Source organism: Eurosta solidaginis, chromosome 2 (genome assembly GCF_040869045.1).
Source record: "Eurosta solidaginis isolate ZX-2024a chromosome 2, ASM4086904v1, whole genome shotgun sequence".
NCBI classification, from domain to species: domain Eukaryota; kingdom Metazoa; phylum Arthropoda; class Insecta; order Diptera; family Tephritidae; genus Eurosta; species Eurosta solidaginis.
In genome coordinates, this window is record NC_090320.1 from 224,321,218 (window position 1) to 224,332,072 (window position 10,855).

The window sequence follows — 10,855 nt, forward strand, 5'->3', positions numbered from 1 at the left end:
GATATTCGACTGCCTAGTCCACTGCCTTCCACTCTATTCGCAACATAACCTCTATTTAAGCTGCCAAACTATATAGTAAACAATGGTTTGATTTAAGCAAGCTATCAGTTGCGAAGTATAAGTGTTATTGTGAAGTACTTTAATAAAGGCCATTTTGCATTATTGAATAGTGGAGTTATTTATTCAACAGTTTAGTGACTCGAACGTTAGTAGAAGGTTGCAAATAAGAGGAATTGCACTAAATTCGTTACAATAAGATTGGTTAAGGACCACGCCCACTTTTATGTAAATGACTTTAAAAAGGGGCGTAGGCAAAAACAATAAATTAAATCTTAGCGAAAAATAGTTTTGTTCCAATCGTATTTTTATTGTTCTGTTATATCTTTAATTTAAAATAAACAGTAGGGAAATCACCATATCTGAAGGAATCTTCATTAAAAAAAAAAAACGGCCCACTCCGGAATTAGTGAAGATGATTGCAGAATTGATTAAAGTTTTTTATGAGAAAAAAAAAAAAAAATGGCGAAATTCGAAAAATCTCGAAAAACTGAAAAATTACAAAAAAAAAAACTATAAAAATTGTTTTGTATTTTTTCCGAAAAGTGCATTTAAAAACAAATTAAAAAAAAAAAAGATCCCAAACAGTAGATTTTTGAAAAAGTTATAGCATTTCGAAAACAAAAACGGTGTTTTTTTTTTAAATTCATAACTTTTTTCGAGTTGGATGAAAAAATTTGAAAAAATTCTGAAAACGTCTTTCGTAAGCTAGAAAAAGAAGAAAAACTTTTAGCCAATTCTAAAGGGGTCGGGTTCAAAATTGGTCGAAATGGGATGGAATACCCCATATGTATTATTGCGCAGCCTTGTAACACTATTAAGCACACAAAACAAACAACAACAGCATTTCATGTGTACAGCTGGGTAGGTATTGGTCGGTTTCGCCCAAACTTTGACTTCCTTACTTGTTTTTTTTGTTGATATTTTAGGAAAAAGCTTTTATAAATTTGGTAAATGGAAATATGCGGACCAATCTCAGAAACGTGTTCGAAAAAATTTTAAAATTCAAGAAAAGTTCGAAAATTTTTTCGAAGGGTGTTTCAGTGTCTTAAACATTCTTCGGGACAAAATTAAAAAAAATCGATGCGAATATATGGGAGCTCTATAACTTGTAATTTGTTGGATTGATTGGGCTACAAAACTGTATAGTCCATAATGGTGTAAAGTTGCCTTTCATAATTTATAAAGAAATGGGTATGTACATAACTTGTCCTACTTATTATACTCAGCGTGCTTTGCACACAGAGTATATTAACTTTGATTGGATAACGGTTGGTTGTACAGGTATAAAGGAATCGAGATAGATATAGACTTCCATATATCAAAATCATCAGTATCGAAAAAAAATTTGATTGAGCCATGTCCGTCCGTCCGTCCGTCTGTCCGTCTGCCCGTTAACACGATAACTTGAGTAAATTTTGAGGTATCTTGATGAAATTTGGTATGTAGATTCCTGGGCACTCATCTCAGATCGCTGTTTAAAATGAACGATATCGGACTATAACCACGCCCACTTTTTCGATATCCAAAAATTCGAAAAACCGAAAAAATGCGATAATTCATTACCAAAGATGGATAAAGAGATGAAACTTCGTAGGTAGGTTTACCTCATGACGTAGAATAGAAAATTAGTAAAATTTGGACAATGGGCGTGGCACCGCCCACTTTTAAAAGAAGGTAATTTAAAAGTTTTGCAAGTTGTAATTTGGCAGTCGTTGAAGATATCATGATGAAATTTGGCAGGAACGTTACAACTATTACTATATATGTGCTAAATAAAAATTAGCAAAATCGGATGAAGAAGGCGCGCACTTTAAAGAAAAAAAAATGTTTAAAGTAAAATTTTAACAAAAAATTGAATTTCTTTACAGTATAGGAGTAAATTATATCAACATTCAACTCCAGTAATGATATGGTGCAACAAATACAAAAATAAAAGAAAATTTCAAAATGGGCGTGGCTCCGCCCTTTTCATTTAGTTTGTCTAGAACACTTTTAATACCATAAGTCGAACAAAAATTTACCAATCCTTGTGAAATTGGATAGGGCATAGAATCTATGACGGTAACGGTTTTCTGTGAAAATGGGGGAAATCGGTTGAAGCCACGCCCAGGTTTTATACACAGTCGGCCGTCTGTCCTTCCGCTCGGCCGTTCACGGACACGAGAACTTGAGAAAAAATCGACATATCTTTACCAAACTTAGTTCACGTACTTATCTGAACTCACTTTATCTTGGTATTAAAAATGGGCAAAATGCGACTATAACCACGCCCACGTTTTCGATATCGAAAATTATGAAAAATGAAAAAAATGCCATAATTCTATACCAAATACGAAAAAAGGGATGAAACATGGTAATTTGATTGGTTTATTGACCCAAAATATAACTTTACAAAAAACTATGTAAAATGGGTGTGACACCAACCATATTAAGTAGAAGAAAATTAAAAAGTTCTGTAGGGCGAAATCAAAAGCCCTTGGAATCTTGGCAGGAATACTCTTCGTGGCATTAAATATATAAATAAATTAGCGGTACCCGACAGATGATATTCTGGGTCACCCTTGTCCACATTTTGGTCGATATTTCGAAAACGCCTTCACATATACAACTAAGGGCCACTTCCTTTTAAAACCCTCATTAATACCTTGAATTTGATACCCGTATCGTACAAACGCATTCTAGAGTCACCCCTGGTCCACCTTTATGGCGATATCTGGAAAAGGCGTCCACCTATAGAACTAAGCCCCTCTCCCTTTTAACACTTTGCATTTGATACACATATCGTACAAACGCATTCTAGAGTCACCCCTGGTCCACCTTTATGGCGATATCCCGAAATGGCGTCCACCCATAGAACTATGGCCCACTCCCTTTTAAAATACTCATTAATACCTTTCATTTGATTCCCATGTCATACAAAGACATTCCAGGGTTACCATAGGTTAATTTTGATAAATGGTGATTTTCCCTTATTTTGTCTCGAAAGCTCTCAGCTGAGTATGTTATGTTCGGTTACACCCGAACTTAGCCTTCCTTAATTGTGTTTTTTTTCATTTCGGTGACGAATATACATAGCTGAAATAATTTAATTTATTATTTTTTTCAATAATTTCTTGCTTTTTGTTCCAACGCTTGCAGATCTTGAGGCGAAGAGGAATTTTAGCCTGCATGTCATACTTGAACGCGGGTTGAAAAATGATTAGAACAATTGTCAAAATGTTAAAATAATACGAATCATTCGCAGTGAGAATTCACGACATCCCTAATACCGATGTATAAATGCAGGTATGTTCTGCCACCTTCGAGTTGTGCATGTCACAAATGCCAGTTCGCTAGGACATAAAACGGAAAAGGCTTGATAAAGTAACTAAACTACGATATCATCTAAGGAAGAAGACAATCGTCGGAAAAATAAGAGATTTTGGTTTAATTTCATTAATAACTTACTTACTTAAGTACTTGGAAGTAACGGAAGGGCAAAGAATGGCAGTCAATGTTCATTAATCTCAAGAAAATAGTTTCATTGGAATGTTACCATTTTCTTTAAGCCCACCAAATGCACTACGTGCTAACTCAGGCTCATGTCTATGGTCAAACACAAATTAAAATTTAAGGTTAGGTTGAACTCGTTGATCAATTGATCCCCGAAGGCCTTGGGGTGTGTTATTGATGTTCATGGTCCTTTGCCGGATGCAGATCCGGTACGTTCCGGTAACAAGCACCATAAAGGTACTAGCCCGACCATCTCCGGAATGATTTGATATGACCACATGCAACCTTCTAGGCCATCACGCGCTCCCACCCCATAGATCCATCTGGAGTTCGGGCTCGCCAGAGCCTCGGGTGTTAATGAAACAGTATTCGACACGGGGAGGTGAGGTTGACAATTGGGTTGGATAAGCTATATATTGCACTGGCAGCCCCTTGAGAGGGTTGCACTATAAAACCCCTTGAATCAATTTGGTATTTTATTCGCCTCTTACGACAGGCATATCTAACGCGGGTATATTCTAAGTCTCCAAACCCGCTAGGGTCAGGCCTCTTTACATTGTGTTGCAATAAAGAGGGTGCCACTGTCAGGGACTGCTTCAACACATGAATGATTGGGGAGTGTACAAGAAAGTCGGTGGTATGACGTTACTATCGTGTGACTTATCCTCTTATTCACTAATCCTTTCCCCTTTGCGACTTGAGACTTCGAGGTAGTTGCTTAACTATTGTGATTAGGGTTGCTATTTTTCCAGATTTGAACCTAGATACTTTGTCGAACGTTTAGCTGCCTCACGGCCCTAGGGATGGGTTGTTGATTCCCCTTGAAACGAGACTGCAGCCTCCTTATTCCATCCTTAGTCTCTTCCTCCACATACCGGTTGTAGTATCATGGGTTCGATCTGCCTATACGGTTTATCGGGCCCATTTGCACCGTCTTTCGGTCGGCTGGATCTACCATGTTCCCCGGTAATATGAGAGGGCTTTTTCACCCTCCCTGCTTCGTACCGTTCCCAGTATGTGTGCGGACTCGCCGCCACTCTATAAATATCTCTTCAGGTCTTCTACAAAAGAACATTTTACATACATGTTTTCTTCTGCAGAAAAAATAATTTCAAATACAATTTTTTATTTTTCTATGATTTTTTTGTTGGAAAACTACTCAACAAACTTAAGCGGATAAGCTCTTTTTTGAAGCAGTGATTGAGCTAATAAAATGAAATTTCCTACGAAGCTCAATAGAAAAGGGCAAACGTGCATTATTTGACATACTTATGTACTGACATAGTTGTACCCTGTAGGGAATTCGATAAATTTAGACCGAAATGTTTGGTCCGAAACTAGACCTACATTGCCGAAAAGGAACTGGTTCTATCGGTATAGATTTAAGTACGACGACTAGTTTTTTGCATATGTAGCTTTATATTAAGAACACTTTCTCCCATGATCGTACCAGGGACAAACCTACTAAAAAAAATCGTATTTTTAGAGAAATTTAGTACACAGGTAGCATTTGCCTAGTCTGATATAAACTACACTCGGGATCAACTTTAAAAAGGTATTTTTGGTTCAAAACGGAGAACGGTGGAAATGAGGATGAGGATAAAGTTAAGGATGGGGATGAGAAAGGAGATGAGGATGAGGATAAGGATAAGGATGTGGATGAGAATTAAGATGAGGATGAGAATTAAGATGAGTATGAGCATGAAGTTGGAAATGGAGATGAGGGTGAATATGAGGATGAAGATGAGAAAGAAGGTGAAAGTCAAGGTAAGGTTGACGCCGATCTACCAGAGAAGGGCCAAATATAGAGACAAAGCGGAGGGAGAAGGAGAGAAAGAGCGATGATGTAATGGAAGAAGAAGGAACTTGGAAAGTCAAATAAGAATCACTTTTGCAATTGACAAATCCTTACTCGTAAAACGCAAATTGTGCTCTGATGATGACATTAAATGGGTAATATTTGAGGGAAAAGTTATTCCGAAAAGTTATTGACGTGTGCGTAATGAGACCGTGTGAGTGTCGACTTGGATTAGATTATGAGATGATCGAGTTTTTTGCAAGCATAGACTTAGTACAACTACGAAGGCTAGGCCAAATGAGACTTGCAGCTATAAGGATAGCAAGTGCTTTTCGGACTGTGTCCGAGGACGCGTTCCTGGTCCTAACCCGCAAAATCCCAGAGGACTTACTGGCAAGCGAAATGGCCAAGAAAAGAGCAAGGAGGCAAGAACTCTGGGATGCCTCGAGTAAAGGGTGTTGGACCTTCATGTTAGCTTGGGACGTAGCTCAATGGAATGAGCGGAAGCACGGCGAACTGAACTACCAACTCACGCAGATACTGAGTGGACATGACGGTTTCAAAGAGTGTTTATGGAAGCGTAGTATAGAGGAGAATCCTCTTTACCCAAGGTGTGCCACGGAGTTAGAAAACGCAGAACACGTCATGTTCCACTGCGACGGCAGCAATTATGGTGCAATAGGCACTCTTCAGCCCACCCGCAAAAAATGCCTAGTGAGACTAAGGTTGGTTTTACCTACGTTTGGAAATAAAAAGTGAAAGTAGACGTTACGAATGCGCTACAAGCACATCAGTTCAGAACTAAAGATTTTTCCTACAGGGTATATTGGCTTGTATGTAAAAAAAATTACATTGGCTAGTAAAAATTGCCATAATATTACTTCTGGCCACAAGTACACGTGACACACAAATACATACACATACTCGAAATTGGGTTGGTTCTTATCCTTGTGACCACACATAAACTCCCATACAAATAGCTAAAAGTGTGCAAGTCCTATTCCAATTCATGCTAAATCGAAGTTTACATCTTCTTGATATTACGCCAGCAGGGGTCAAGTGCTGGAATTGATGTTTCGTTTATGATTTATCGTCACTTTGCCTTAAATTGCAAATCGCAATATATGGCGAGTCATTGATTCTGTGTCATCGTCGTCTCGGCAATTCAAATGGAAGTTGTGATGGTGCTAATATCATTGAGATGGTAGTGATGTAAGGGGATGAGGAAGAAATATTGATGATTATGTTGACCTGCACACACTTTGTAGCTTCGGTCATGTTGGTATAGGTTTGTATATTTGAGTGCACAAATGTCGTCAAGTGAAGGTAGCGTTTGATGTCGAATTCAGTAAATTACGGTAAAACAAAAACTAAATTACACGTAATGATGCGTGCATATGTGGGATGGGGTGAAAAGTTAGCACAGTGTGGTTGGTATTCGAAATTAATAGTTTAGAAACTTAATATACAGAAAATAGCGCCGAATTCCCCGAAGTTAGCCCCACAGTCACATAATGGTAATAAAAATCCCACATCTTCCGAAATATTCTCGTTTGATCATAAAATTGCGATGAAGAGTCCCAAAATAATAAAAAAAAACAATCACGAAATTATGCCAAGATCATCCTTAGGACAGTTTCAAAGATTACGAAGAAGACCGGATATAAACTCAAAATAGAAATACTTCCGTTATAACTTTAAAAAATTTTTTAAAGTATTCCGAAGACCTAAAGAAAGAGTCCTAAAAGAGTCCTAAAATTCATCGTTAAAACCATTACGTAAGAGTCTCGCAATAACCTCTAGAATAATTGCGAAACTAACTCCCGTAATATTCCTCATTATGAATAAACTGACCAAATATAGTCCCACAATAATCTCCAAAACTGTCACAAGATCATCTCTAAAACAGTTCCGAAATGGTCCCGATAAAGTCAAAAAGTACTCAAAACAATCATAGTTCCGAAATGATCTTTGACACAACACTGAAATAGTTTCGAAATAATCCTGAAATGATTCCGAAACCTTTCCAGCGTCGATTGAAAAATAATCCCAAAACTACTACAAAATCAATCTTGAAACGGAGGCGAAGTATTTCTGAAAATAATCTAGAAATCATCGCGAAATAGTCCGCACATTAACTAAACCCTGAAACAATCTCGAAATATTTCCTAAATATGTCAGCCCCGAAACGGTCCCGAATACAAGCCCGAAATTGTGTAAAATTACCCAAAATAACGTCGAACACAATATCGAAATGGTTCAAAAAAGTTTTGAAATTATCCCTTAAAACAATACCCAAACTGCTCCAAAATGATTCCAAACCTGTCTCATAAACGGTTGCGATATATGCCGAAAATTTACGAATACCATCCAAAAGGCTACCAAAATTATCACGAAGTTGTCTCGAAGTAATCCTTAAAATAATCTTGAAATAGCTCCTGAATAGTCCCGAGCGCGGTATGTCACAAATAAGCCTGTGATAATCTCTTGATTCCAATTCCAAATTAGACCCAAAGTGATCCCGAAAACAATACCGAAAGTTTTTCAAAAAAGTCCACAACTTAGCTTGAGCACAATATCGAAATGGTCGAAAATAGTCCTGAAACAATCCCTTTAAATAGGCCCCAAATGGTTTCGAAGTTATTCTAAAAAAAATTTCGCATTGCTCCCAAAAAACTATTCCAAAACAGTGAAAAATTAAGCCCGAAAATAATATAGAAATCAAAATAAAAACGATATGGTCCCGAAGTGATCAACAAATAGTATCGAGATAATCCTTTAAACAATCCGCAATAGTTTCCAAGTATTCCCTAGCACCAGTCCCGTAACTATACCGAAATAGTCCCAATATCGTCTTCAAAGTGCCGATGTAATCCGTACCTGAAAGCAATATTGAAGCTGTTTCAAAAAGCTTCCGAAATGATCTAGAAGCGATACCGAAATGCTACCTAAAAAATCTTTGAATCATTCTGTACCAAAGTAGTGACGAAATGATCCGAAACAGTATCGAATAAATCTTTGCAGTGGAAGGGAGGTGAGTAGTTCTTCCCACTTTTCCGAAATTGCTAGGACCTCGATCTATATGACTCATAGGACGAAATTTCACTTTTTTGCTAGGTCAAATGTAAAAAACGGTTTAATACAGAGCTCGATAGGGCTTGGAATACACCCGCAATAATTATTCTAGATAGTCTACTGTACAATAATTTGCTGAGCATTTTCTGTGCATTTTGCACCCTTTTCCTTAGAGAAGGTATGAAGTTATAGTTCGGAAGCCTAGAATATGCTAACTCATGCTTAAAGCAGCAGTTTCGCCTTTGCGTGCACCTCCTTCTACTTCGCTGGTATCAGAGGAGTATCTCCGTACAACTTTGTCAGAAGAGGGAGAACTGAAATCTTAAAAAAAAAACCACTTCTCTTTACTCGTAAATCGAGTAATTCAAATAAATTAAAGGGCGGTAGACACTGCCTTCTTCTTCAATCAGATGCTGCTTTAATTCATCCACAACACGAAGTAGATGAGACAGAACAAGCGTCTCTGGTATGTCTTTACAAGCCTTTCTTCGATTGTGGCTTCACCCCACTACGCTGCGATAGATCTGTTGCACGGAAGATTGTTAATGTAGTAAACTAGAGCATCATTGGCCCCTTACAGTGGGCTACCAAGGAATCCTGTTCAATATGCATGTATCAATTAGGCACTCCAACATTCTTAAGAAAAAGAGGAAAGAGTGGTTAGCCTAAAGTTGTTAGGTGATATGTAAGAGCTCCTATGGGCATTTGAAGTGAAGGTAACGTTTGTCCATTTTGCAAGATATAAAGAACTAATACAGTAGCAAGTAGACTCTTCCAAAAACTAAAAGCATCTTACAGGCTTAGGAGCTCATGGAAACGACCCACTGTCCCTAAGTGTATTTTCGACGCCATATTCAAGTTGCCATATGGAATAGCGCGTCGGCTTACTGTTGTCACGCTGTCATAATCATCATCAACAGCTTTCCAGCATCATTGCAAATACAACCTGACCTCTAAGCACTCCCACCCCACTCATGAGTTGACTACAGCCCTCACCCATACATATACACAGAAGCAATTTGCCCGTACTACATAATAGTAAATATGTTACAACATCCTGCGCACAAAGTGAACACGCACCAGAAGGAGGGCGAGGACGCGCGCAATGACAGTGGAAATGTTATAAACCTCAGCTTCTACTGATGTAATAACCATGTTCTTGACTTGTAATACGTCTTAGAGTCATTTGCCACGGCGGAGGCCAGATTGTTTCTCTCATTTTGAAGTGTAATGTAATGCGATTGTAAGTGAAGTGAAGTGGATGAGCAGCTGTGTGTGTGTGTGTGTGTGTGTGAAGCAAGTTGGGTGGGAAGCCAGTGTGTGGCTTGCACAAAGACAACGGAAAGACAAACGGACCCAGCCGACAAACGGACGGTACAAAAAATGATGAGAAGGTTGAAGGTTGTATCATAAAATGATTGTGTGACGACGGTGGAATAAATAACTGATTGCTAAATACTGTCGTGTTGTCGGGGCGGTTTATGGCTCAATTACAGCTTATTCTCTATGCGCTATAAACGGCAAACAGCTAGCAAGGCGTAAGCAGCCATTCAGCCAGCAGCACCCTGTGAGTTACGCCACTTTTCAATTGTTTTTATGTTAAATGTGTGATAATTTAATGAGTGCTGACGCCCGAACGAAACGGGCCCCGACCACCGACGTCAGCTCAACCGAATATTATGATTGTTTCAGAATCACAATGTTAAAATTTATGTTAGCGTAAATTGTAAATTGTGTCGTGAACATTTTAATTTAAGGGCATTACAAGGCAGAAACACGACGGGAGATAATAGATGGTTATGGACGCACTTAGTGGATGGGGGAGCAATCTGTGCTTATTTGTGTGCGTAAGTTTCCAAAAGATGTGTAACAGATTGTCCATTAATTGCTTTTGAGAAAGTTATACGCTCTCAATAGGAAAACTAGGAAGATATGAAGTTATAAATGACCGAAAGAAACTTTCTAATAATTTATATTTTATATCAATATGCTGAATTAAAGCATGCTTCGGAAACGGCCAGCTTTTATGGGGTACGTGTAGCGGCAACACTGAACATCGACAATCGTTAGTCGATAATATTCACGTAGGTGGTGTAAGCGCTAACAACAAGACCTTTCCATTCGTCATTCAATGGTACATCATATAACACAAATAGTTGGACTTTCATATTTGCTTTTATTTATTGTGTCCTTTGTGTCAGTACATTTGTTATTAAATCATAATATCAACAAATAAACTACAATTGGTGACCCCGACGATGAAGAAACATGAATACTGAAGGAGATATTTTTATAGATGCATCAAATGCGTTGCAAATAGCTCGTGTCGCAGTAAAGCCTACGCAAAGTTTGGAAACCTGGCGTTCGGCTATGGTTTGACCATGTTGAAGCACACTTTATTCGCTCAAATATAACGGCAGATGATACCAA